The sequence below is a fragment of the Brachyhypopomus gauderio genome, chromosome 2 (genome assembly GCF_052324685.1).
Source record: "Brachyhypopomus gauderio isolate BG-103 chromosome 2, BGAUD_0.2, whole genome shotgun sequence".
Lineage (NCBI taxonomy): Eukaryota > Metazoa > Chordata > Actinopteri > Gymnotiformes > Hypopomidae > Brachyhypopomus > Brachyhypopomus gauderio.
In genome coordinates this window covers 49,731,133-49,756,949 of record NC_135212.1, presented here as the reverse complement: position 1 = coordinate 49,756,949, position 25,817 = coordinate 49,731,133, and the positions used below count along the sequence as shown (strand labels likewise).

Below are 25,817 nucleotides of genomic sequence, written 5' to 3'. Positions count from 1 at the left end.
CTGACAATCGTGTCTCCTGCTGTAACTACAGGACCCACAAGTCAGAAAAGCCTTCTTTTGTGCTGTGAAAGTGTTTGCTTCTTTGAAATTGCTATCGACACACAACCACAAACGACGAGGTGGCCGAGAGGTTAAGGCGATGGACTGCTAATCCATAGTGCATAGCACGCGTGGGTTCGAATCCCACCTTCGTCGGTGTTGCTTTCTTTAATTTCTGACCATCGTGTCTCCTGATATAAGTGCAGGACCCACAAGTCAGATACGCCTCCTTTTGTGCTGTGAAAGTATTTGCATCTTTGAAATCGCAATCGACACACAACCGTAATTGACGAGGTGGCCGAGAGGTTAAGGCGATGGACTGCTAATCCATTGTGCATAGCACGCGTGGGTTAGAATCCCACCTTCGTCGGTGTTGCTTTCTTTAATTTCTGACAATCGTGTCTCCTGGTGTAAGTGCAGGACCCACAAGTCAGATAAGCCTTCTTTTGTGCTGTGAAAGTGTTTGCATCTTTGAAATCGCAATCGACAAACAACCACAAACGACGAGGTGGCCTAGAGGTTAAGGTGATGGACTGCTAATCAATTTTGCATAGCACGCGTGGGTTCGAATCCCACCTTCGTCGGTGTTGCTTTTTTAAATTTCTGACAATCGTGTCTCCTGATGTAAGTGCAGGACCCACAAGTCAAAAAAGCCTTCTTTTGTGCTGTGAAAGTGTTTGCTTCTTTGAAATTGCTATCGACACACAACCACAAACGACGAGGTGGCCTAGAGGTTAAGGTGATGGACTGCTTATCCATTTTGCATAGATCGCGTGGGTTCGAATCCCACCTTCGTCGGTGTTGCTTTTTTAAATTTCTGACAATCGTGTCTCCTGATGTAAGTGCAGGACCCACAAGTCAGACAAGCCTCCTTTTGTGCTGTGAAAGTCTTTGCATCTTTGAAATTGCAATCGACACACAACCGTGATTGACGAGGTGGCCGAGAGGTTAAGGAGATGGACTGCTAATCCATTATGCATAGCACGCGTGGGTTCGAATCCCACCTTCGTCGGTGTTGCTTTCTTTAATTTCTGACAATCGTGTCTCCTGGTGTAAGTGCAGTACCCACAAGTCATATACGGCTGCTTTTGTGCTGTGAAAGTGTTTGCATCTTTGAAATCGCAATCGACACACAACTGTAATTGACGAGGTGGCCGAGAGGTTAAGGCGATGGACTGCTAATCCATTGTGCATAGCACGCGTGGGTTCGAATCCCACCTTCGTCGGTGTTGCTTTCTTTAATTTCTGACAATCGTGTCTCCTGATATAAGTGCAGGACCCACAAGTCAGATAAGCCTCCTTTTGTGCTGTGAAAGTGTTTGCATCTTTGAAATCGCAATCGACACACAACCACAAACGACGAGGTGGCCGAGAGGTTAAGGGGATGGACTGCTAATCCATTGTGCATAGCACGCGTGGGTTAGAATCCCACCTTTGTCGGTGTTGCTTTCTTTAATTTCTGACAATCGTGTCTCCTGTTGTAAGTGCAGGACCCACAAGTCATATACGGCTGCTTTTGTGCTGTGAAAGTGTTTGCATCTTTGAAATCGCAATCGACACACAAGCACAAACGACAAGGTGGCCGATAGATTAAGGCGATGGACTGCTAATCCATTATGCATAGCACGTGTGTGTTCGAATCCCACCTTCGTCGGTGTTGCTTTCTTTAATTTCTGACAATCGTGTCTCCTGCTGTAACTACAGGACCCACAAGTCAGAAAAGCCTTCTTTTGTGCTGTGAAAGTGTTTGCTTCTTTGAAATTGCTATCGACACACAACCACACACGACGAGGTGGCCGAGAGGTTAAGGCGATGGACTGCTAATCCATTGTGCATAGCACGCGTGGGTTCGAATCCCACCTTCGTCGGTGTTGCTTTCTTTAATTTCTGACAATCGTGTCTCCTGGTGTAAGTGCAGGACCCACAAGTCAGATAAGCCTTCTTTTGTGCTGTGAAAGTGTTTGCATCTTTGAAATCGCAATCGACACACAACCACAAACGACAAGGTGGCCGAGAGGGTAAGGCGATGGACTGCTAATCCATTATGCATAGCACTTGTGGGTTCGAATCCCACCTTCGTCGGTGTTGCTTTCTTTAATTTCTGACAATCGTGTCTCCTGATATAAGTGCAGGACCCACAAGTCAGATAAGCCTCCTTTTGTGCTGTGAAAGTATTTGCATCTTTGAAATCGCAATCGACACACAACCGTAATTGACGAGGTGGCCGAGAGGTTAAGGAGATGGACTGCTAATCCATTATGCATAGCACGCGTGGGTTCGAATCCCACCTTCGTCGGTGTTGCTTTCTTTAATTTCTGACAATCGTGTCTCCTGGTGTAAGTGCAGTACCCACAAGTCAGATACGGCTGCTTTTGTGCTGTGAAAGTGTTTGCATCTTTGAAATCGCAATCGACACAAAACCACAAGCGACGAGGTAGCCAAGAGGTTAAGGCGATGGACTGCTAATCCATTGTGCTTTGCACGCGTGGGTTTGAATACCACATTCGTCGGTGTTGTTTTCTTTAATTTCTGACAATCGTGTCTCCTGAAGTAAGTGCAGGACCCACAAGTCAGATAAGCCTCCTTTTGTGCTGTGAAAGTGTTTGCATCTTTGAAATCGCAATCGACACACAACTGTAATTGACGAGGTGGCCGAGAGGTTAAGGCGATGAACTGCTAATCCATTGTGCATAGCACGCGTGGGTTCGAATCCCACCTTCGTCGGTGTTGCTTTCCTTAATTTCTGACAATCGTGTCTCCTGTTGTAAGTGCAGTACCCACAAGTCATATACGGCTGCTTTTGTGCTGTGAAAGTGTTTGCATCTTTGAAATCGCAATCGACACACAACTGTAATTGACGAGGTGGCCGAGAGGTTAAGGCGATGGACTGCTAATCCATTGTGCATAGCACGCGTGGGTTCGAATCCCACCTTCGTCGGTGTTGCTTTCTTTAATTTCTGACAATCGTGTCTCCTGATATAAGTGCAGGACCCACAAGTCAGATAAGCCTCCTTTTGTGCTGTGAAAGTGTTTGCATCTTTGAAATCGCAATCGACACACAACCACAAACGACGAGGTGGCCGAGAGGTTAAGGGGATGGACTGCTAATCCATTGTGCATAGCACGCGTGGGTTAGAATCCCACCTTTGTCGGTGTTGCTTTCTTTAATTTCTGACAATCGTGTCTCCTGTTGTAAGTGCAGGACCCACAAGTCATATACGGCTGCTTTTGTGCTGTGAAAGTGTTTGCATCTTTGAAATCGCAATCGACACACAAGCACAAACGACAAGGTGGCCGATAGATTAAGGCGATGGACTGCTAATCCATTATGCATAGCACGTGTGTGTTCGAATCCCACCTTCGTCGGTGTTGCTTTCTTTAATTTCTGACAATCGTGTCTCCTGCTGTAACTACAGGACCCACAAGTCAGAAAAGCCTTCTTTTGTGCTGTGAAAGTGTTTGCTTCTTTGAAATTGCTATCGACACACAACCACACACGACGAGGTGGCCGAGAGGTTAAGGCGATGGACTGCTAATCCATTGTGCATAGCACGCGTGGGTTCGAATCCCACCTTCGTCGGTGTTGCTTTCTTTAATTTCTGACAATCGTGTCTCCTGGTGTAAGTGCAGGACCCACAAGTCAGATAAGCCTTCTTTTGTGCTGTGAAAGTGTTTGCATCTTTGAAATCGCAATCGACACACAACCACAAACGACAAGGTGGCCGAGAGGGTAAGGCGATGGACTGCTAATCCATTATGCATAGCACTTGTGGGTTCGAATCCCACCTTCGTCGGTGTTGCTTTCTTTAATTTCTGACAATCGTGTCTCCTGATATAAGTGCAGGACCCACAAGTCAGATAAGCCTCCTTTTGTGCTGTGAAAGTATTTGCATCTTTGAAATCGCAATCGACACACAACTGTAATTGACGAGGTGGCCGAGAGGTTAAGGCGATGGACTGCTAATCCATTGTGCATAGCACGCGTGGGTTCGAATCCCACCTTCGTCGGTGTTGCTTTCTTTAATTTCTGACAATCGTGTCTCCTGCTGTAACTACAGGACCCACAAGTCAGAAAGGCCTTCTTTTGTGCTGTGAAAGTGCTTGCTTCTTTGAAATTGCTATCGACACACAACCATAATTGACGAGGTGGCCGAGAGGTTAAGGCGATGGACTGCTAATCCATTGTGCTTTGCACGCGTGGGTTCGAATCCCACCTTCGTCGGTGTTGCTTTTTTTAATTTCTGACAATCGTGTCTCCTGATGTAAGTGCAGGACCCACAAGTCAGACAAGCCTGCTTTTGTGTTGTGAAAGTGTTTGCATCTTTGAAATCGCAATCGACACACAACCGTAATTGACGAGGTGGCCGAGAGGTTAAGGCGATGGACTGCTTATCCATTGTGCATAGCACGCGTGTGTTCGAATCCCACCTTCGTCGGTGTTGCTTTTTTTAATTTCTGACAATCGTGTCTCCTGGTGTAAGTGCAGGACCCACAAGTCAGATACGGCTGCTTTTGTGCTGTGAAAGTGTTTGCATCTTTGAAATCACAATCGACACAAAACCGCAAGCGACGAGGTAGCCAAGAGGTTAAGGCAATGGACTGCTAATCCATTGTGCTTTGCTTGCGTGGGTTTGAATACCACATTTGTCGGTGTTGTTTTCTTTAATTTCTGACAATCGTGTCTCCTGAAGTAAGTGCAGGACCCACAAGTCAGATAAGCCTCCTTTTGTGCTGTGAAAGTGTTTGCATCTTTGAAATCGCAATCGACACACAACTGTAATTGACGAGGTGGCCGAGAGGTTAAGGCGATGGACTGCTAATCCCTTGTGCATAGCACGCGTGGGTTCGAATCCCACCTTCGTCGGTGTTGCTTTCTTTAATTTCTGACAATCGTGTCTCCTGATATAAGTGCAGGACCCACAAGTCAGATAAGCCTCCTTTTGTGCTGTGAAAGTGTTTGCATCTTTGAAATCGCAATCGACACACCACCACAAACAATGAGGTGGCCGAGAGGTTAAGGCGATGGACTGCTAATCCATTGTGCATAGCATGCGTGGGTTCGAATCCCACCTTCGTCGGTGTTGCTTTCTTTAATTTCTGACAATCGTGTCTCCTGTTGTAAGTGCAGGACCCACAAGTCATATACGGCTGCTTTTGTGCTGTGAAAGTGTTTGCATCTTTGAAATCGCAATCGACACACAAGCACAAACGACAAGGTGGCCGATAGATTAAGGCGATGGACTGCTAATCCATTATGCATAGCACGTGTGTGTTCGAATCCCACCTCCGTCGGTGTTGCTTTCTTTAATTTCTGACAATCGTGTCTCCTGCTGTAACTACAGGACCCACAAGTCAGAAAAGCCTTCTTTTGTGCTGTGAAAGTGTTTGCATCTTTGAAATCGCAATCGACACACCACCACAAACAATGAGGTGGCCGAGAGGTTAAGGCGATGGACTGCTAATCCATTGTGCATAGCATGCGTGGGTTCGAATCCCACCTTCGTCGGTGTTGCTTTCTTTAATTTCTGACAATCGTGTCTCCTGTTGTAAGTGCAGGACCCACAAGTCATATACGGCTGCTTTTGTGCTGTGAAAGTGTTTGCATCTTTGAAATCGCAATCGACACACAAGCACAAACGACAAGGTGGCCGATAGATTAAGGCGATGGACTGCTAATCCATTATGCATAGCACGTGTGTGTTCGAATCCCACCTCCGTCGGTGTTGCTTTCTTTAATTTCTGACAATCGTGTCTCCTGCTGTAACTACAGGACCCACAAGTCAGAAAAGCCTTCTTTTGTGCTGTGAAAGTGTTTGCTTCTTTGAAATTGCTATCGACACACAACCACAAACGACGAGGTGGCCGAGAGGTTAAGGCGATGGACTGCTAATCCATAGTGCATAGCACGCGTGGGTTCGAATCCCACCTTCGTCGGTGTTGCTTTCTTTAATTTCTGACCATCGTGTCTCCTGATATAAGTGCAGGACCCACAAGTCAGATACGCCTCCTTTTGTGCTGTGAAAGTATTTGCATCTTTGAAATCGCAATCGACACACAACCATAATTGACGAGGTGGCCGAGAGGTTAAGGCGATGGACTGCTAATCCATTGTGCATAGCACGCGTGGGTTAGAATCCCACCTTCGTCGGTGTTGCTTTCTTTAATTTCTGACAATCGTGTCTCCTGGTGTAAGTGCAGGACCCACAAGTCAGATAAGCCTTCTTTTGTGCTGTGAAAGTGTTTGCATCTTTGAAATCGCAATCGACAAACAACCACAAACGACGAGGTGGCCTAGAGGTTAAGGTGATGGACTGCTAATCAATTTTGCATAGCACGCGTGGGTTCGAATCCCACCTTCGTCGGTGTTGCTTTTTTAAATTTCTGACAATCGTGTCTCCTGATGTAAGTGCAGGACCCACAAGTCAAAAAAGCCTTCTTTTGTGCTGTGAAAGTGTTTGCTTCTTTGAAATTGCTATCGACACACAACCACAAACGACGAGGTGGCCTAGAGGTTAAGGTGATGGACTGCTTATCCATTTTGCATAGCTCGCGTGGGTTCGAATCCCACCTTCGTCGGTGTTGCTTTTTTAAATTTCTGACAATCGTGTCTCCTGATGTAAGTGCAGGACCCACAAGTCAGACAAGCCTCCTTTTGTGCTGTGAAAGTCTTTGCATCTTTGAAATCGCAATCGACACACAACCGTGATTGACGAGGTGGCCGAGAGGTTAAGGAGATGGACTGCTAATCCATTATGCATAGCACGCGTGGGTTCGAATCCCACCTTCGTCGGTGTTGCTTTCTTTAATTTCTGACAATCGTGTCTCCTGGTGTAAGTGCAGTACCCACAAGTCAGATACGGCTGCTTTTGTGCTGTGAAAGTGTTTGCATCTTTGAAATCGCAATCGACACAAAACCACAAGCGACGAGGTAGCCAAGAGGTTAAGGCGATGGACTGCTAATCCATTGTGCTTTGCACGCGTGGGTTTGAATACCACATTCGTCGGTGTTGTTTTCTTTAATTTCTGACAATCGTGTCTCCTGAAGTAAGTGCAGGACCCACAAGTCAGATAAGCCTCCTTTTGTGCTGTGAAAGTGTTTGCATCTTTGAAATCGCAATCGACACACAACTGTAATTGACGAGGTGGCCGAGAGGTTAAGGCGATGGACTGCTAATCCATTGTGCATAGCACGCGTGGGTTCGAATCCCACCTTCGTCGGTGTTGCTTTCCTTAATTTCTGACAATCGTGTCTCCTGTTGTAAGTGCAGTACCCACAAGTCATATACGGCTGCTTTTGTGCTGTGAAAGTGTTTGCATCTTTGAAATCGCAATCGACACACAACCACAAACGACAAGGTGGCCGAGAGATTAAGGCGATGGACTGCTAATCCATTATGCATAGCCCGTTTGGGTTCGAATCCCACCTTCGTCGTTGTTGCTTTCTTTAATTTCTGACAATCGTGTCTCCTGCTGTAACTACAGGACCCACAAGTCAAAAAAGCCTTCTTTTGTGCTGTGAAAGTGTTTGCTTCTTTGAAATTGCTATCGACACACAACCACAAACGACGAGGTGGCCTAGAGGTTAAGGTGATGGACTGCTAATCCATTTTGCATAGCACGCGTGGGTTCGAATCCCACCTTCGTCGGTGTTGCTTTTTTAAATTTCTGACAATCGTGTCTTCTGATGTAAGTGCAGGACCCACAAGTCAGACAAGCCTCCTTTTGTGCTGTGAAAGTGTTTGCATCTTTGAAATCGCAATCGACACACAACTGTAATTGACGAGGTGGCCGAGAGGTTAAGACGATGAACTGCTAATCCATTATGCATAGCACGCGTGGGTTCGAATCCCACCTTCGTCGGTGTTGCTTTCTTTAATTTCTGACAATCGTGTCTCCTGGTGTAAGTGCAGTACCCACAAGTCAGATACGGCTGCTTTTGTGCTGTGAAAGTGTTTGCATCTTTGAAATCGCAATCGACACACAACTGTAATTGACGAGGTGGCCGAGAGGTTAAGGCGATGGACTGCTAATCCATTGTGCATAGCACGCGTGGGTTCGAATCCCACCTTCGTCGGTGTTGCTTTCTTTAATTTCTGACAATCGTGTCTCCTGATATAAGTGCAGGACCCACAAGTCAGATAAGCCTCCTTTTGTGCTGTGAAAGTGTTTGCATCTTTGAAATCGCAATCGACACACAACTGTAATTGACGAGGTGGCCGAGAGGTTAAGGCGATGGACTGCTAATCCATTGTGCATAGCACGCGTGGGTTCGAATCCCACCTTCGTCGGTGTTGCTTTCTTTAATTTCTGACAATCGTGTCTCCTGATATAAGTGCAGGACCCACAAGTCAGATAAGCCTCCTTTTGTGCTGTGAAAGTGTTTGCATCTTTGAAATCGCAATCGACACACAACCACAAACGACGAGGTGGCCAAGAGGTTAAGGGGATGGACTGCTAATCCATTGCGCATAGCACGCGTGGGTTCGAATCCCACCTTCGTCGGTGTTGCTTTCTTTAATTTCTGACAATCGTGTCTCCTGTTGTAAGTGCAGGACCAACAAGTCATATACGGCTGCTTTTGTGCTGTGAAAGTGTTTGCTTCTTTGAAATTGCTATCGACACACAACCACAAACGACGAGGTGGCCGAGAGGTTAAGGCGATGGACTGCTAATCCATTGTGCATAGCACGCGTGGGTTCGAATCCCACCTTCGTCGGTGTTGCTTTCTTTAATTTCTGACAATCGTGTCTCCTGATATAAGTGCAGGACCCACAAGTCAGATAAGCCTCCTTTTGTGCTGTGAAAGTGTTTGCATCTTTGAAATCGCAATCGACACACAACCACAAACGACGAGGTGGCCGAGAGGTTAAGGCGATGGACTGCTAATCCATTATGCATAGCACGTGTGTGTTCGAATCCCACCTTCGTCGGTGTTGCTTTCTTTAATTTCTGACAATCGTGTCTCCTGCTGTAACTACAGGACCCACAAGTCAGAAAAGCCTTCTTTTGTGCTGTGAAAGTGTTTGCTTCTTTGAAATTGCTATCGACACACAACCACACACGACGAGGTGGCCGAGAGGTTAAGGCGATGGACTGCTAATCCATTGTGCATAGCACGCGTGGGTTCGAATCCCACCTTCGTCGGTGTTGCTTTCTTTAATTTCTGACAATCGTGTCTCCTGGTGTAAGTGCAGGACCCACAAGTCAGATAAGCCTTCTTTTGTGCTGTGAAAGTGTTTGCATCTTTGAAATCGCAATCGACACACAACCACAAACGACAAGGTGGCCGAGAGGGTAAGGCGATGGACTGCTAATCCATTATGCATAGCACTTGTGGGTTCGAATCCCACCTTCGTCGGTGTTGCTTTCTTTAATTTCTGACAATCGTGTCTCCTGCTGTAACTACAGGACCCACAAGTCAGAAAGGCCTTCTTTTGTGCTGTGAAAGTGCTTGCTTCTTTGAAATTGCTATCGACACACAACCACAAACGACGAGGTGGCCGAGACGTTAAGGCGATGGACTGCTAATCCATTGTGCTTTGCACGCGTGGGTTCGAATCCCACCTTCGTCGGTGTTGCTTTTTTTAATTTCTGACAATCGTGTCTCCTGATGTAAGTGCAGGACCCACAAGTCAGACAAGCCTGCTTTTGTGTTGTGAAAGTGCTTGCTTCTTTGAAATTGCTATCGACACACAACCACAAACGACGAGGTGGCCGAGAGGTTAAGGCGATGGACTGCTAATCCATTGTGCTTTGCACGCGTGGGTTCGAATCCCACCTTCGTCGGTGTTGCTTTTTTTAATTTCTGACAATCGTGTCTCCTGATGTAAGTGCAGGACCCACAAGTCAGACAAGCCTGCTTTTGTGCTGTGAAAGTGTTTGCATCTTTGAAATCACAATCGACACACAACCATAATTGACGAGGTGGCCGAGAGGTTAAGGCGATGGACTGCTAATCCATTGTGCTTTGCACGCGTGGGTTCGAGTCCCACCTTCGTCGGTGTTGCTTTTTTTAATTTCTGACAATCGTGTCTCCTGATGTAAGTGCAGGACCCACAAGTCAGACAAGCCTGCTTTTGTGTTGTGAAAGTGTTTGCATCTTTGAAATCGCAATCGACACACAACCATAATTGACGAGGTGGCCGAGAGGTTAAGGCGATGGACTGCTAATCCATTGTGCATAGCACGCGTGTGTTTGAATCCCACCTTCGTCGGTGTTGCTTTTTTTAATTTCTGACAATCGTGTCTCCTGGTGTAAGTGCAGGACCCACAAGTCAGATTCGGCTGCTTTTGTGCTGTGAAAGTGTTTGCATCTTTGAAATCGCAATCGACACAAAACCACAAGCGACGAGGTAGCCAAGAGGTTAAGGCGATGGACTGCTAATCCATTGTGCTTTGCACGCGTGGGTTTGAATACCACATTCGTCGGTGTTGTTTTCTTTAATTTCTGACAATCTTGTCTCCTGAAGTAAGTGCAGGACCCACAAGTCAGATAAGCCTCCTTTTGTGCTGTGAAAGTGTTTGCATCTTTGAAATCGCAATCGACTCACAACTGTAATTGACGAGGTGGCCGAGAGGTTAAGGCGATGGACTGCTAATCCATTGTGCATAGCACGCGTGGGTTCGAATCCCACCTTCGTCGGTGTTGCTTTCTTTAATTTCTGACAATCGTGTCTCCTGATATAAGTGCAGGACCCACAAGTCAGATAAGCCTCCTTTTGTGCTGTGATAGTGTTTGCATCTTTGAAATCGCAATCGACACACAACTGTAATTGACGAGGTGGCCGAGAGGTTAAGGCGATGGACTGCTAATCCATTGTGCATAGCACGCGTGGGTTCAAATCCCACCTTCGTCGGTGTTGCTTTCTTTAATTTCTGACAATCGTGTCTCCTGATATAAGTGCAGGACCCACAAGTCAGATAAGCCTCCTTTTGTGCTGTGAAAGTGTTTGCATCTTTGAAATCGCAATCGACACACAACTGTAATTGACGAGGTGGCAGAGAGGTTAAGGCGATGGACTGCTAATCCATTGTGCATAGCACGCGTGGGTTTGAATCCCACCTTCGTCGGTGTTGCTTTCTTTAATTTCTGACAATCGTGTCTCCTGATATAAGTGCAGGACCCACAAGTCAGATAAGCCTCCTTTTGTGCTGTGAAAGTGTTTGCATCTTTGAAATCGCAATCGACACACAACCACAAACGACGAGGTGGCCAAGAGGTTAAGGGGATGGACTGCTAATCCATTGTGCATAGCACGCGTGGGTTCGAATCCCACCTTCGTCGGTGTTGCTTTCTTTAATTTCTGACAATCGTGTCTCCTGTTGTAAGTGCAGGACCAACAAGTCATATACGGCTGCTTTTGTGCTGTGAAAGTGTTTGCTTCTTTGAAATTGCTATCGACACACAACCACAAACGACGAGGTGGCCGAGAGGTTAAGGCGATGGACTGCTAATCCATTGTGCATAGCACGCGTGGGTTCGAATCCCACCTTCGTCGGTGTTGCTTTCTTTAATTTCTGACAATCGTGTCTCCTGATATAAGTGCAGGACCCACAAGTCAGATAAGCCTCCTTTTGTGCTGTGAAAGTGTTTGCATCTTTGAAATCGCAATTGACACACAACCACAAACGACGAGGTGGCCGAGAGGTTAAGGGGATGGACTGCTAATCCATTGTGCATAGCACGCGTGGATTAGAATCCCACCTTCGTCGGTGTTGCTTTCTTTAATTTCTGACAATCGTGTCTCCTGTTGTAAGTGCAGGACCCACAAGTCATATACGGCTGCTTTTGTGCTGTGAAAGTGTTTGCATCTTTGAAATCGCAATCGACACACAAGCACAAACGACAAGGTGGCCGATAGATTAAGGCGATGGACTGCTAATCCATTATGCATAGCACGTGTGTGTTCGAATCCCACCTTCGTCGGTGTTGCTTTCTTTAATTTCTGACAATTGTGTCTCCTGCTGTAACTACAGGACCCACAAGTCAGAAAAGCCTTCTTTTGTGCTGTGAAAGTGTTTGCTTCTTTGAAATTGCTATCGACACACAACCACACACGACGAGGTGGCCGAGAGGTTAAGGCGATGGACTGCTAATCCATTGTGCATAGCACGCGTGTGTTCGAATCCCACCTTCGTCGGTGTTGCGTTTTTTAATTTCTGACAATCGTGTCTCCTGGTGTAAGTGCAGGACCCACAAGTCAGATTCGGCTGCTTTTGTGCTGTGAAAGTGTTTGCATCTTTGAAATCGCAATCGACACAAAACCACAAGCGACGAGGTAGCCAAGAGGTTAAGGCGATGGACTGCTAATCCATTGTGCTTTGCACGCGTGGGTTTGAATACCACATTCGTCGGTGTTGTTTTCTTTAATTTCTGACAATCTTGTCTCCTGAAGTAAGTGCAGGACCCACAAGTCAGATAAGCCTCCTTTTGTGCTGTGAAAGTGTTTGCATCTTTGAAATCGCAATCGACTCACAACTGTAATTGACGAGGTGGCCGAGAGGTTAAGGCGATGGACTGCTAATCCATTGTGCATAGCACGCGTGGGTTCGAATCCCACCTTCGTCGGTGTTGCTTTCTTTAATTTCTGACAATCGTGTCTCCTGATATAAGTGCAGGACCCACAAGTCAGATAAGCCTCCTTTTGTGCTGTGATAGTGTTTGCATCTTTGAAATCGCAATCGACACACAACTGTAATTGACGAGGTGGCCGAGAGGTTAAGGCGATGGACTGCTAATCCATTGTGCATAGCACGCGTGGGTTCGAATCCCACCTTCGTCGGTGTTGCTTTCTTTAATTTCTGACAATCGTGTCTCCTGATATAAGTGCAGGACCCACAAGTCAGATAAGCCTCCTTTTGTGCTGTGAAAGTGTTTGCATCTTTGAAATCGCAATCGACACACAACTGTAATTGACGAGGTGGCCGAGAGGTTAAGGCGATGGACTGCTAATCCATTGTGCATAGCACGCGTGGGTTCGAATCCCACCTTCGTCGGTGTTGCTTTCTTTAATTTCTGACAATCGTGTCTCCTGGTGGAAGTGCAGGACCCACAAGTCAGATAAGCCTTCTTTTGTGCTGTGAAAGTGTTTGCATCTTTGAAATCGCAATCGACACACAACCACAAACGACAAGGTGGCCGAGAGGGTAAGGCGATGGACTGCTAATCCATTATGCATAGCACTTGTGGGTTCGAATCCCACCTTCGTCGGTGTTGCTTTCTTTAATTTCTGACAATCGTGTCTCCTGATATAAGTGCAGGACCCACAAGTCAGATAAGCCTCCTTTTGTGCTGTGAAAGTATTTGCATCTTTGAAATCGCAATCGACACACAACCGTAATTGACGAGGTGGCCGAGAGGTTAAGGAGATGGACTGCTAATCCATTATGCATAGCACGCGTGGGTTCGAATCCCACCTTCGTCGGTGTTGCTTTCTTTAATTTCTGACAATCGTGTCTCCTGGTGTAAGTGCAGTACCCACAAGTCAGATACGGCTGCTTTTGTGCTGTGAAAGTGTTTGCATCTTTGAAATCGCAATCGACACAAAACCACAAGCGACGAGGTAGCCAAGAGGTTAAGGCGATGGACTGCTAATCCATTGTGCTTTGCACGCGTGGGTTTGAATACCACATTCGTCGGTGTTGTTTTCTTTAATTTCTGACAATCGTGTCTCCTGAAGTAAGTGCAGGACCCACAAGTCAGATAAGCCTCCTTTTGTGCTGTGAAAGTGTTTGCATCTTTGAAATCGCAATCGACACACAACTGTAATTGACGAGGTGGCCGAGAGGTTAAGGCGATGAACTGCTAATCCATTGTGCATAGCACGCGTGGGTTCGAATCCCACCTTCGTCGGTGTTGCTTTCCTTAATTTCTGACAATCGTGTCTCCTGTTGTAAGTGCAGTACCCACAAGTCATATACGGCTGCTTTTGTGCTGTGAAAGTGTTTGCATCTTTGAAATCGCAATCGACACACAACTGTAATTGACGAGGTGGCCGAGAGGTTAAGGCGATGGACTGCTAATCCATTGTGCATAGCACGCGTGGGTTCGAATCCCACATTCGTCGGTGTTGCTTTCTTTAATTTCTGACAATCGTGTCTCCTGATATAAGTGCAGGACCCACAAGTCAGATAAGCCTCCTTTTGTGCTGTGAAAGTGTTTGCATCTTTGAAATCGCAATCGACACACAACCACAAACGACGAGGTGGCCGAGAGGTTAAGGGGATGGACTGCTAATCCATTGTGCATAGCACGCGTGGGTTAGAATCCCACCTTTGTCCGTGTTGCTTTCTTTAATTTCTGACAATCGTGTCTCCTGTTGTAAGTGCAGGACCCACAAGTCATATACGGCTGCTTTTGTGCTGTGAAAGTGTTTGCATCTTTGAAATCGCAATCGACACACAAGCACAAACGACAAGGTGGCCGATAGATTAAGGCGATGGACTGCTAATCCATTATGCATAGCACGTGTGTGTTCGAATCCCACCTTCGTCGGTGTTGCTTTCTTTAATTTCTGACAATCGTGTCTCCTGCTGTAACTACAGGACCCACAAGTCAGAAAAGCCTTCTTTTGTGCTGTGAAAGTGTTTGCTTCTTTGAAATTGCTATCGACACACAACCACACACGACGAGGTGGCCGAGAGGTTAAGGCGATGGACTGCTAATGCATTGTGCATAGCACGCGTGGGTTCGAATCCCACCTTCGTCGGTGTTGCTTTCTTTAATTTCTGACAATCGTGTCTCCTGGTGTAAGTGCAGGACCCACAAGTCAGATAAGCCTTCTTTTGTGCTGTGAAAGTGTTTGCATCTTTGAAATCGCAATCGACACACAACCACAAACGACAAGGTGGCCGAGAGGGTAAGGCGATGGACTGCTAATCCATTATGCATAGCACTTGTGGGTTCGAATCCCACCTTCGTCGGTGTTGCTTTCTTTAATTTCTGACAATCGTGTCTCCTGATATAAGTGCAGGACCCACAAGTCAGATAAGCCTCCTTTTGTGCTGTGAAAGTATTTGCATCTTTGAAATCGCAATCGACACACAACTGTAATTGACGAGGTGGCCGAGAGGTTAAGGCGATGGACTGCTAATCCATTGTGCATAGCACGCGTGGGTTCGAATCCCACCTTCGTCGGTGTTGCTTTCTTTAATTTCTGACAATCGTGTCTCCTGCTGTAACTACAGGACCCACAAGTCAGAAAGGCCTTCTTTTGTGCTGTGAAAGTGCTTGCTTCTTTGAAATTGCTATCGACACACAACCATAATTGACGAGGTGGCCGAGAGGTTAAGGCGATGGACTGCTAATCCATTGTGCTTTGCACGCGTGGGTTCGAATCCCACCTTCGTCGGTGTTGCTTTTTTTAATTTCTGACAATCGTGTCTCCTGATGTAAGTGCAGGACCCACAAGTCAGACAAGCCTGCTTTTGTGTTGTGAAAGTGTTTGCATCTTTGAAATCGCAATCGACACACAACCGTAATTGACGAGGTGGCCGAGAGGTTAAGGCGATGGACTGCTTATCCATTGTGCATAGCACGCGTGTGTTCGAATCCCACCTTCGTCGGTGTTGCTTTTTTTAATTTCTGACAATCGTGTCTCCTGGTGTAAGTGCAGGACCCACAAGTCAGATACGGCTGCTTTTGTGCTGTGAAAGTGTTTGCATCTTTGAAATCACAATCGACACAAAACCGCAAGCGACGAGGTAGCCAAGAGGTTAAGGCAATGGACTGCTAATCCATTGTGCTTTGCACGCGTGGGTTTGAATACCACATTTGTCGGTGTTGTTTTCTTTAATTTCTGACAATCGTGTCTCCTGAAGTAAGTGCAGGACCCACAAGTCAGATAAGCCTCCTTTTGTGCTGTGAAAGTGTTTGCATCTTTGAAATCGCAATCGACACACAACTGTAATTGACGAGGTGGCCGAGAGGTTAAGGCGATGGACTGCTAATCCCTTGTGCATAGCACGCGTGGGTTCGAATCCCACCTTCGTCGGTGTTGCTTTCTTTAATTTCTGACAATCGTGTCTCCTGATATAAGTGCAGGACCCACAAGTCAGATAAGCCTCCTTTTGTGCTGTGAAAGTGTTTGCATCTTTGAAATCGCAATCGACACACCACCACAAACAATGAGGTGGCCGAGAGGTTAAGGCGATGGACTGCTAATCCATTGTGCATAGCATGCGTGGGTTCGAATCCCACCTTCGTCGGTGTTGCTTTCTTTAATTTCTGACAATCGTGTCTCCTGTTGTAAGTGCAGGACCCACAAGTCATATACGGCTGCTTTTGTGCTGTGAAAGTGTTTGCATCTTTGAAATCGCAATCGACACACAAGCACAAACGACAAGGTGGCCGATAGATTAAGGCGATGGACTGCTAATCCATTATGCATAGCACGTGTGTGTTCGAATCCCACCTCCGTCGGTGTTGCTTTCTTTAATTTCTGACAATCGTGTCTCCTGCTGTAACTACAGGACCCACAAGTCAGAAAAGCCTTCTTTTGTGCTGTGAAAGTGTTTGCATCTTTGAAATCGCAATCGACACACCACCACAAACAATGAGGTGGCCGAGAGGTTAAGGCGATGGACTGCTAATCCATTGTGCATAGCATGCGTGGGTTCGAATCCCACCTTCGTCGGTGTTGCTTTCTTTAATTTCTGACAATCGTGTCTCCTGTTGTAAGTGCAGGACCCACAAGTCATATACGGCTGCTTTTGTGCTGTGAAAGTGTTTGCATCTTTGAAATCGCAATCGACACACAAGCACAAACGACAAGGTGGCCGATAGATTAAGGCGATGGACTGCTAATCCATTATGCATAGCACGTGTGTGTTCGAATCCCACCTCCGTCGGTGTTGCTTTCTTTAATTTCTGACAATCGTGTCTCCTGCTGTAACTACAGGACCCACAAGTCAGAAAAGCCTTCTTTTGTGCTGTGAAAGTGTTTGCTTCTTTGAAATTGCTATCGACACACAACCACAAACGACGAGGTGGCCGAGAGGTTAAGGCGATGGACTGCTAATCCATAGTGCATAGCACGCGTGGGTTCGAATCCCACCTTCGTCGGTGTTGCTTTCTTTAATTTCTGACCATCGTGTCTCCTGATATAAGTGCAGGACCCACAAGTCAGATACGCCTCCTTTTGTGCTGTGAAAGTATTTGCATCTTTGAAATCGCAATCGACACACAACCATAATTGACGAGGTGGCCGAGAGGTTAAGGCGATGGACTGCTAATCCATTGTGCATAGCACGCGTGGGTTAGAATCCCACCTTCGTCGGTGTTGCTTTCTTTAATTTCTGACAATCGTGTCTCCTGGTGTAAGTGCAGGACCCACAAGTCAGATAAGCCTTCTTTTGTGCTGTGAAAGTGTTTGCATCTTTGAAATCGCAATCGACAAACAACCACAAACGACGAGGTGGCCTAGAGGTTAAGGTGATGGACTGCTAATCAATTTTGCATAGCACGCGTGGGTTCGAATCCCACCTTCGTCGGTGTTGCTTTTTTAAATTTCTGACAATCGTGTCTCCTGATGTAAGTGCAGGACCCACAAGTCAAAAAAGCCTTCTTTTGTGCTGTGAAAGTGTTTGCTTCTTTGAAATTGCTATCGACACACAACCACAAACGACGAGGTGGCCTAGAGGTTAAGGTGATGGACTGCTTATCCATTTTGCATAGCTCGCGTGGGTTCGAATCCCACCTTCGTCGGTGTTGCTTTTTTAAATTTCTGACAATCGTGTCTCCTGATGTAAGTGCAGGACCCACAAGTCAGACAAGCCTCCTTTTGTGCTGTGAAAGTGTTTGCATCTTTGAAATCGCAATCGACACACAACCACAAACGACAAGGTGGCCGAGAGGGTAAGGCGATGGACTGCTAATCCATTATGCATAGCACTTGTGGGTTCGAATCCCACCTTCGTCGGTGTTGCTTTCTTTAATTTCTGACAATCGTGTCTCCTGATATAAGTGCAGGACCCACAAGTCAGATAAGCCTCCTTTTGTGCTGTGAAAGTATTTGCATCTTTGAAATCGCAATCGACACACAACCGTAATTGACGAGGTGGCCGAGAGGTTAAGGAGATGGACTGCTAATCCATTATGCATAGCACGCGTGGGTTCGAATCCCACCTTCGTCGGTGTTGCTTTCTTTAATTTCTGACAATCGTGTCTCCTGGTGTAAGTGCAGTACCCACAAGTCAGATACGGCTGCTTTTGTGCTGTGAAAGTGTTTGCATCTTTGAAATCGCAATCGACACAAAACCACAAGCGACGAGGTAGCCAAGAGGTTAAGGCGATGGACTGCTAATCCATTGTGCTTTGCACGCGTGGGTTTGAATACCACATTCGTCGGTGTTGTTTTCTTTAATTTCTGACAATCGTGTCTCCTGAAGTAAGTGCAGGACCCACAAGTCAGATAAGCCTCCTTTTGTGCTGTGAAAGTGTTTGCATCTTTGAAATCGCAATCGACACACAACTGTAATTGACGAGGTGGCCGAGAGGTTAAGGCGATGAACTGCTAATCCATTGTGCATAGCACGCGTGGGTTCGAATCCCACCTTCGTCGGTGTTGCTTTCCTTAATTTCTGACAATCGTGTCTCCTGTTGTAAGTGCAGTACCCACAAGTCATATACGGCTGCTTTTGTGCTGTGAAAGTGTTTGCATCTTTGAAATCGCAATCGACACACAACTGTAATTGACGAGGTGGCCGAGAGGTTAAGGCGATGGACTGCTAATCCATTGTGCATAGCACGCGTGGGTTCGAATCCCACATTCGTCGGTGTTGCTTTCTTTAATTTCTGACAATCGTGTCTCCTGATATAAGTGCAGGACCCACAAGTCAGATAAGCCTCCTTTTGTGCTGTGAAAGTGTTTGCATCTTTGAAATCGCAATCGACACACAACCACAAACGACGAGGTGGCCGAGAGGTTAAGGGGATGGACTGCTAATCCATTGTGCATAGCACGCGTGGGTTAGAATCCCACCTTTGTCCGTGTTGCTTTCTTTAATTTCTGACAATCGTGTCTCCTGTTGTAAGTGCAGGACCCACAAGTCATATACGGCTGCTTTTGTGCTGTGAAAGTGTTTGCATCTTTGAAATCGCAATCGACACACAAGCACAAACGACAAGGTGGCCGATAGATTAAGGCGATGGACTGCTAATCCATTATGCATAGCACGTGTGTGTTCGAATCCCACCTTCGTCGGTGTTGCTTTCTTTAATTTCTGACAATCGTGTCTCCTGCTGTAACTACAGGACCCACAAGTCAGAAAAGCCTTCTTTTGTGCTGTGAAAGTGTTTGCTTCTTTGAAATTGCTATCGACACACAACCACACACGACGAGGTGGCCGAGAGGTTAAGGCGATGGACTGCTAATGCATTGTGCATAGCACGCGTGGGTTCGAATCCCACCTTCGTCGGTGTTGCTTTCTTTAATTTCTGACAATCGTGTCTCCTGGTGTAAGTGCAGGACCCACAAGTCAGATAAGCCTTCTTTTGTGCTGTGAAAGTGTTTGCATCTTTGAAATCGCAATCGACACACAACCACAAACGACAAGGTGGCCGAGAGGGTAAGGCGATGGACTGCTAATCCATTATGCATAGCACTTGTGGGTTCGAATCCCACCTTCGTCGGTGTTGCTTTCTTTAATTTCTGACAATCGTGTCTCCTGATATAAGTGCAGGACCCACAAGTCAGATAAGCCTCCTTTTGTGCTGTGAAAGTATTTGCATCTTTGAAATCGCAATCGACACACAACTGTAATTGACGAGGTGGCCGAGAGGTTAAGGCGATGGACTGCTAATCCATTGTGCATAGCACGCGTGGGTTCGAATCCCACCTTCGTCGGTGTTGCTTTCTTTAATTTCTGACAATCGTGTCTCCTGCTGTAACTACAGGACCCACAAGTCAGAAAGGCCTTCTTTTGTGCTGTGAAAGTGCTTGCTTCTTTGAAATTGCTATCGACACACAACCATAATTGACGAGGTGGCCGAGAGGTTAAGGCGATGGACTGCTAATCCATTGTGCTTTGCACGCGTGGGTTCGAATCCCACCTTCGTCGGTGTTGCTTTTTTTAATTTCTGACAATCGTGTCTCCTGATGTAAGTGCAGGACCCACAAGTCAGACAAGCCTGCTTTTGTGTTGTGAAAGTGTTTGCATCTTTGAAATCGCAATCGACACACAACCGTAATTGACGAGGTGGCCGAGAGGTTAAGGCGATGGACTGCTTATCCATTGTGCATAGCACGCGTGTGTTCGAATCCCACCTTCGTCGGTGTTGCTTTTTTTAATTTCTGACAATCGTGTCTCCTGGTGTAAGTGCAGGACCCACAAGTCAGATATGGCTGCTTTTGTGCTGTGAAAGTGTTTGCATCTTTGAAATCACAATCGACACAAAACCGCAAGCGACGAGGTAGCCAAGAGGTTAAGGCAATGGACTGCTAATCCATTGTGCTTTGCACGCGTGGGTTTGAATACCACATTTGTCGGTGTTGTTTTCTTTAATTTCTGACAATCGTGTCTCCTGAAGTAAGTGCAGGACCCACAAGTCAGATAAGCCTCCTTTTGTGCTGTGAAAGTGTTTGCATCTTTGAAATCGCAATCGACACACAACTGTAATTGACGAGGTGGCCGAGAGGTTAAGGCGATGGACTGCTAATCCCTTGTGCATAGCACGCGTGGGTTCGAATCCCACCTTCGTCGGTGTTGCTTTCTTTAATTTCTGACAATCGTGTCTCCTGATATAAGTGCAGGACCCACAAGTCAGATAAGCCTCCTTTTGTGCTGTGAAAGTGTTTGCATCTTTGAAATCGCAATCGACACACCACCACAAACAATGAGGTGGCCGAGAGGTTAAGGCGATGGACTGCTAATCCATTGTGCATAGCATGCGTGGGTTCGAATCCCACCTTCGTCGGTGTTGCTTTCTTTAATTTCTGACAATCGTGTCTCCTGTTGTAAGTGCAGGACCCACAAGTCATATACGGCTGCTTTTGTGCTGTGAAAGTGTTTGCATCTTTGAAATCGCAATCGACACACAAGCACAAACGACAAGGTGGCCGATAGATTAAGGCGATGGACTGCTAATCCATTATGCATAGCACGTGTGTGTTCGAATCCCACCTCCGTCGGTGTTGCTTTCTTTAATTTCTGACAATCGTGTCTCCTGCTGTAACTACAGGACCCACAAGTCAGAAAAGCCTTCTTTTGTGCTGTGAAAGTGTTTGCATCTTTGAAATCGCAATCGACACACCACCACAAACAATGAGGTGGCCGAGAGGTTAAGGCGATGGACTGCTAATCCATTGTGCATAGCATGCGTGGGTTCGAATCCCACCTTCGTCGGTGTTGCTTTCTTTAATTTCTGACAATCGTGTCTCCTGTTGTAAGTGCAGGACCCACAAGTCATATACGGCTGCTTTTGTGCTGTGAAAGTGTTTGCATCTTTGAAATCGCAATCGACACACAAGCACAAACGACAAGGTGGCCGATAGATTAAGGCGATGGACTGCTAATCCATTATGCATAGCACGTGTGTGTTCGAATCCCACCTCCGTCGGTGTTGCTTTCTTTAATTTCTGACAATCGTGTCTCCTGCTGTAACTACAGGACCCACAAGTCAGAAAAGCCTTCTTTTGTGCTGTGAAAGTGTTTGCTTCTTTGAAATTGCTATCGACACACAACCACAAACGACGAGGTGGCCGAGAGGTTAAGGCGATGGACTGCTAATCCATAGTGCATAGCACGCGTGGGTTCGAATCCCACCTTCGTCGGTGTTGCTTTCTTTAATTTCTGACCATCGTGTCTCCTGATATAAGTGCAGGACCCACAAGTCAGATACGCCTCCTTTTGTGCTGTGAAAGTATTTGCATCTTTGAAATCGCAATCGACACACAACCATAATTGACGAGGTGGCCGAGAGGTTAAGGCGATGGACTGCTAATCCATTGTGCATAGCACGCGTGGGTTAGAATCCCACCTTCGTCGGTGTTGCTTTCTTTAATTTCTGACAATCGTGTCTCCTGGTGTAAGTGCAGGACCCACAAGTCAGATAAGCCTTCTTTTGTGCTGTGAAAGTGTTTGCATCTTTGAAATCGCAATCGACAAACAACCACAAACGACGAGGTGGCCTAGAGGTTAAGGTGATGGACTGCTAATCAATTTTGCATAGCACGCGTGGGTTCGAATCCCACCTTCGTCGGTGTTGCTTTTTTAAATTTCTGACAATCGTGTCTCCTGATGTAAGTGCAGGACCCACAAGTCAAAAAAGCCTTCTTTTGTGCTGTGAAAGTGTTTGCTTCTTTGAAATTGCTATCGACACACAACCACAAACGACGAGGTGGCCTAGAGGTTAAGGTGATGGACTGCTTATCCATTTTGCATAGCTCGCGTGGGTTCGAATCCCACCTTCGTCGGTGTTGCTTTTTTAAATTTCTGACAATCGTGTCTCCTGATGTAAGTGCAGGACCCACAAGTCAGACAAGCCTCCTTTTGTGCTGTGAAAGTCTTTGCATCTTTGAAATCGCAATCGACACACAACCGTGATTGACGAGGTGGCCGAGAGGTTAAGGAGATGGACTGCTAATCCATTATGCATAGCACGCGTGGGTTCGAATCCCACCTTCGTCGGTGTTGCTTTCTTTAATTTCTGACAATCGTGTCTCCTGGTGTAAGTGCAGTACCCACAAGTCAGATACGACTGCTTTTGTGCTGTGAAAGTGTTTGCATCTTTGAAATCGCAATCGACACAAAACCACAAGCGACGAGGTAGCCAAGAGGTTAAGGCGATGGACTGCTAATCCATTGTGCTTTGCACGCGTGGGTTTGAATACCACATTCGTCGGTGTTGTTTTCTTTAATTTCTGACAATCGTGTCTCCTGAAGTAAGTGCAGGACCCACAAGTCAGATAAGCCTCCTTTTGTGCTGTGAAAGTGTTTGCATCTTTGAAATCGCAATCGACACACAACTGTAATTGACGAGGTGGCCGAGAGGTTAAGGCGATGGACTGCTAATCCATTGTGCATAGCACGCGTGGGTTCGAATCCCACCTTCGTCGGTGTTGCTTTCCTTAATTTCTGACAATCGTGTCTCCTGTTGTAAGTGCAGTACCCACAAGTCATATACGGCTGCTTTTGTGCTGTGAAAGTGTTTGCATCTTTGAAATCGCAATCGACACACAACTGTAATTGACGAGGTGGCCGAGAGATTAAGGCGATGGACTGCTAATCCATTATGCATAGCCCGTTTGGGTTCGAATCCCACCTTCGTCGGTGTTGCTTTCTTTAATTTCTGACAATCGTGTCTCCTGATATAAGTGCAGGACCCACAAGTCAGATAAGCCTCCTTTTGTGCTGTGAAAGTGTTTGCATCTTTGAAATCGCAATCGACACACAACCACAAACGACGAGGTGGCCAAGAGGTTAAGGGGATGGACTGCTAATCCATTGCGCATAGCACGCGTGGGTTCGAATCCCACCTTCGTCGGTGTTGCTTTCTTTAATTTCTGACAATCGTGTCTCCTGTTGTAAGTGCAGGACCAACAAGTCATATACGGCTGCTTTTGTGCTGTGAAAGTGTTTGCTTCTTTGAAATTGCTATCGACACACAACCACAAACGACGAGGTGGCCGAGAGGTTAAGGCGATGGACTGCTAATCCATTGTGCATAGCACGCGTGGGTTCGAATCCCACCTTCGTCGGTGTTGCTTTCTTTAATTTCTGACAATCGTGTCTCCTGATATAAGTGCAGGACCCACAAGTCAGATAAGCCTCCTTTTGTGCTGTGAAAGTGTTTGCATCTTTGAAATCGCAATCGACACACAACCACAAACGACGAGGTGGCCGAGAGGTTAAGGGGATGGACTGCTAATCCATTGTGCATAGCACGCGTGGGTTAGAATCCCACCTTTGTCGGTGTTGCTTTCTTTAATTTCTGACAATCGTGTCTCCTGTTGTAAGTGCAGGACCCACAAGTCATATACGGCTGCTTTTGTGCTGTGAAAGTGTTTGCATCTTTGAAATCGCAATCGACACACAAGCACAAACGACAAGGTGGCCGATAGATTAAGGCGATGGACTGCTAATCCATTATGCATAGCACGTGTGTGTTCGAATCCCACCTTCGTCGGTGTTGCTTTCTTTAATTTCTGACAATCGTGTCTCCTGCTGTAACTACAGGACCCACAAGTCAGAAAAGCCTTCTTTTGTGCTGTGAAAGTGTTTGCTTCTTTGAAATTGCTATCGACACACAACCACACACGACGAGGTGGCCGAGAGGTTAAGGCGATGGACTGCTAATCCATTGTGCATAGCACGCGTGGGTTCGAATCCCACCTTCGTCGGTGTTGCTTTCTTTAATTTCTGACAATCGTGTCTCCTGGTGTAAGTGCAGGACCCACAAGTCAGATAAGCCTTCTTTTGTGCTGTGAAAGTGTTTGCATCTTTGAAATCGCAATCGACACACAACCACAAACGACAAGGTGGCCGAGAGGGTAAGGCGATGGACTGCTAATCCATTATGCATAGCACTTGTGGGTTCGAATCCCACCTTCGTCGGTGTTGCTTTCTTTAATTTCTGACAATCGTGTCTCCTGCTGTAACTACAGGACCCACAAGTCAGAAAGGCCTTCTTTTGTGCTGTGAAAGTGCTTGCTTCTTTGAAATTGCTATCGACACACAACCACAAACGACGAGGTGGCCGAGACGTTAAGGCGATGGACTGCTAATCCATTGTGCTTTGCACGCGTGGGTTCGAATCCCACCTTCGTCGGTGTTGCTTTTTTTAATTTCTGACAATCGTGTCTCCTGATGTAAGTGCAGGACCCACAAGTCAGACAAGCCTGCTTTTGTGTTGTGAAAGTGCTTGCTTCTTTGAAATTGCTATCGACACACAACCACAAACGACGAGGTGGCCGAGAGGTTAAGGCGATGGACTGCTAATCCATTGTGCTTTGCACGCGTGGGTTCGAATCCCACCTTCGTCGGTGTTGCTTTTTTTAATTTCTGACAATCGTGTCTCCTGATGTAAGTGCAGGACCCACAAGTCAGACAAGCCTGCTTTTGTGCTGTGAAAGTGTTTGCATCTTTGAAATCACAATCGACACACAACCATAATTGACGAGGTGGCCGAGAGGTTAAGGCGATGGACTGCTAATCCATTGTGCTTTGCACGCGTGGGTTCGAGTCCCACCTTCGTCGGTGTTGCTTTTTTTAATTTCTGACAATCGTGTCTCCTGATGTAAGTGCAGGACCCACAAGTCAGACAAGCCTGCTTTTGTGTTGTGAAAGTGTTTGCATCTTTGAAATCGCAATCGACACACAACCATAATTGACGAGGTGGCCGAGAGGTTAAGGCGATGGACTGCTAATCCATTGTGCATAGCACGCGTGTGTTTGAATCCCACCTTCGTCGGTGTTGCTTTTTTTAATTTCTGACAATCGTGTCTCCTGGTGTAAGTGCAGGACCCACAAGTCAGATTCGGCTGCTTTTGTGCTGTGAAAGTGTTTGCATCTTTGAAATCGCAATCGACACAAAACCACAAGCGACGAGGTAGCCAAGAGGTTAAGGCGATGGACTGCTAATCCATTGTGCTTTGCACGCGTGGGTTTGAATACCACATTCGTCGGTGTTGTTTTCTTTAATTTCTGACAATCTTGTCTCCTGAAGTAAGTGCAGGACCCACAAGTCAGATAAGCCTCCTTTTGTGCTGTGAAAGTGTTTGCATCTTTGAAATCGCAATCGACTCACAACTGTAATTGACGAGGTGGCCGAGAGGTTAAGG

The 25,817-nt window shown here is 46.5% G+C and overlaps 11 non-coding genes across 11 annotated transcripts; all 11 read left to right on the top strand.

The window, feature by feature from the left end:
• Positions 1 to 113: 113 nt before the first annotated feature.
• On the top strand, positions 114 to 195 carry trnas-gcu (transfer RNA serine (anticodon GCU)). Its single transcript has one exon. It is a non-coding gene; the product is annotated as a tRNA-Ser (tRNA).
• A 3,984-nt stretch (positions 196 to 4,179) lies between these two features.
• On the top strand, positions 4,180 to 4,261 carry trnas-gcu (transfer RNA serine (anticodon GCU)). Its single transcript has one exon. It is a non-coding gene; the product is annotated as a tRNA-Ser (tRNA).
• A 1,630-nt stretch (positions 4,262 to 5,891) lies between these two features.
• trnas-gcu (transfer RNA serine (anticodon GCU)) lies at positions 5,892 to 5,973 on the top strand. Its single transcript has one exon. It is a non-coding gene; the product is annotated as a tRNA-Ser (tRNA).
• Positions 5,974 to 9,743: 3,770 nt separating this feature from the next.
• trnas-gcu (transfer RNA serine (anticodon GCU)) lies at positions 9,744 to 9,825 on the top strand. The gene has a single exon. It is a non-coding gene; the product is annotated as a tRNA-Ser (tRNA).
• A 132-nt stretch (positions 9,826 to 9,957) lies between these two features.
• trnas-gcu (transfer RNA serine (anticodon GCU)) lies at positions 9,958 to 10,039 on the top strand. The gene has a single exon. It is a non-coding gene; the product is annotated as a tRNA-Ser (tRNA).
• Positions 10,040 to 15,307: 5,268 nt separating this feature from the next.
• trnas-gcu (transfer RNA serine (anticodon GCU)) lies at positions 15,308 to 15,389 on the top strand. The gene has a single exon. It is a non-coding gene; the product is annotated as a tRNA-Ser (tRNA).
• Positions 15,390 to 17,019: 1,630 nt separating this feature from the next.
• On the top strand, positions 17,020 to 17,101 carry trnas-gcu (transfer RNA serine (anticodon GCU)). The gene has a single exon. It is a non-coding gene; the product is annotated as a tRNA-Ser (tRNA).
• Positions 17,102 to 20,015: 2,914 nt separating this feature from the next.
• On the top strand, positions 20,016 to 20,097 carry trnas-gcu (transfer RNA serine (anticodon GCU)). The gene has a single exon. It is a non-coding gene; the product is annotated as a tRNA-Ser (tRNA).
• Positions 20,098 to 21,727: 1,630 nt separating this feature from the next.
• On the top strand, positions 21,728 to 21,809 carry trnas-gcu (transfer RNA serine (anticodon GCU)). The gene has a single exon. It is a non-coding gene; the product is annotated as a tRNA-Ser (tRNA).
• Positions 21,810 to 24,937: 3,128 nt separating this feature from the next.
• Positions 24,938 to 25,019, top strand: trnas-gcu (transfer RNA serine (anticodon GCU)). Its single transcript has one exon. It is a non-coding gene; the product is annotated as a tRNA-Ser (tRNA).
• A 132-nt stretch (positions 25,020 to 25,151) lies between these two features.
• Positions 25,152 to 25,233, top strand: trnas-gcu (transfer RNA serine (anticodon GCU)). Its single transcript has one exon. It is a non-coding gene; the product is annotated as a tRNA-Ser (tRNA).
• The last annotated feature ends 584 nt before the right edge of the window (positions 25,234 to 25,817 follow it).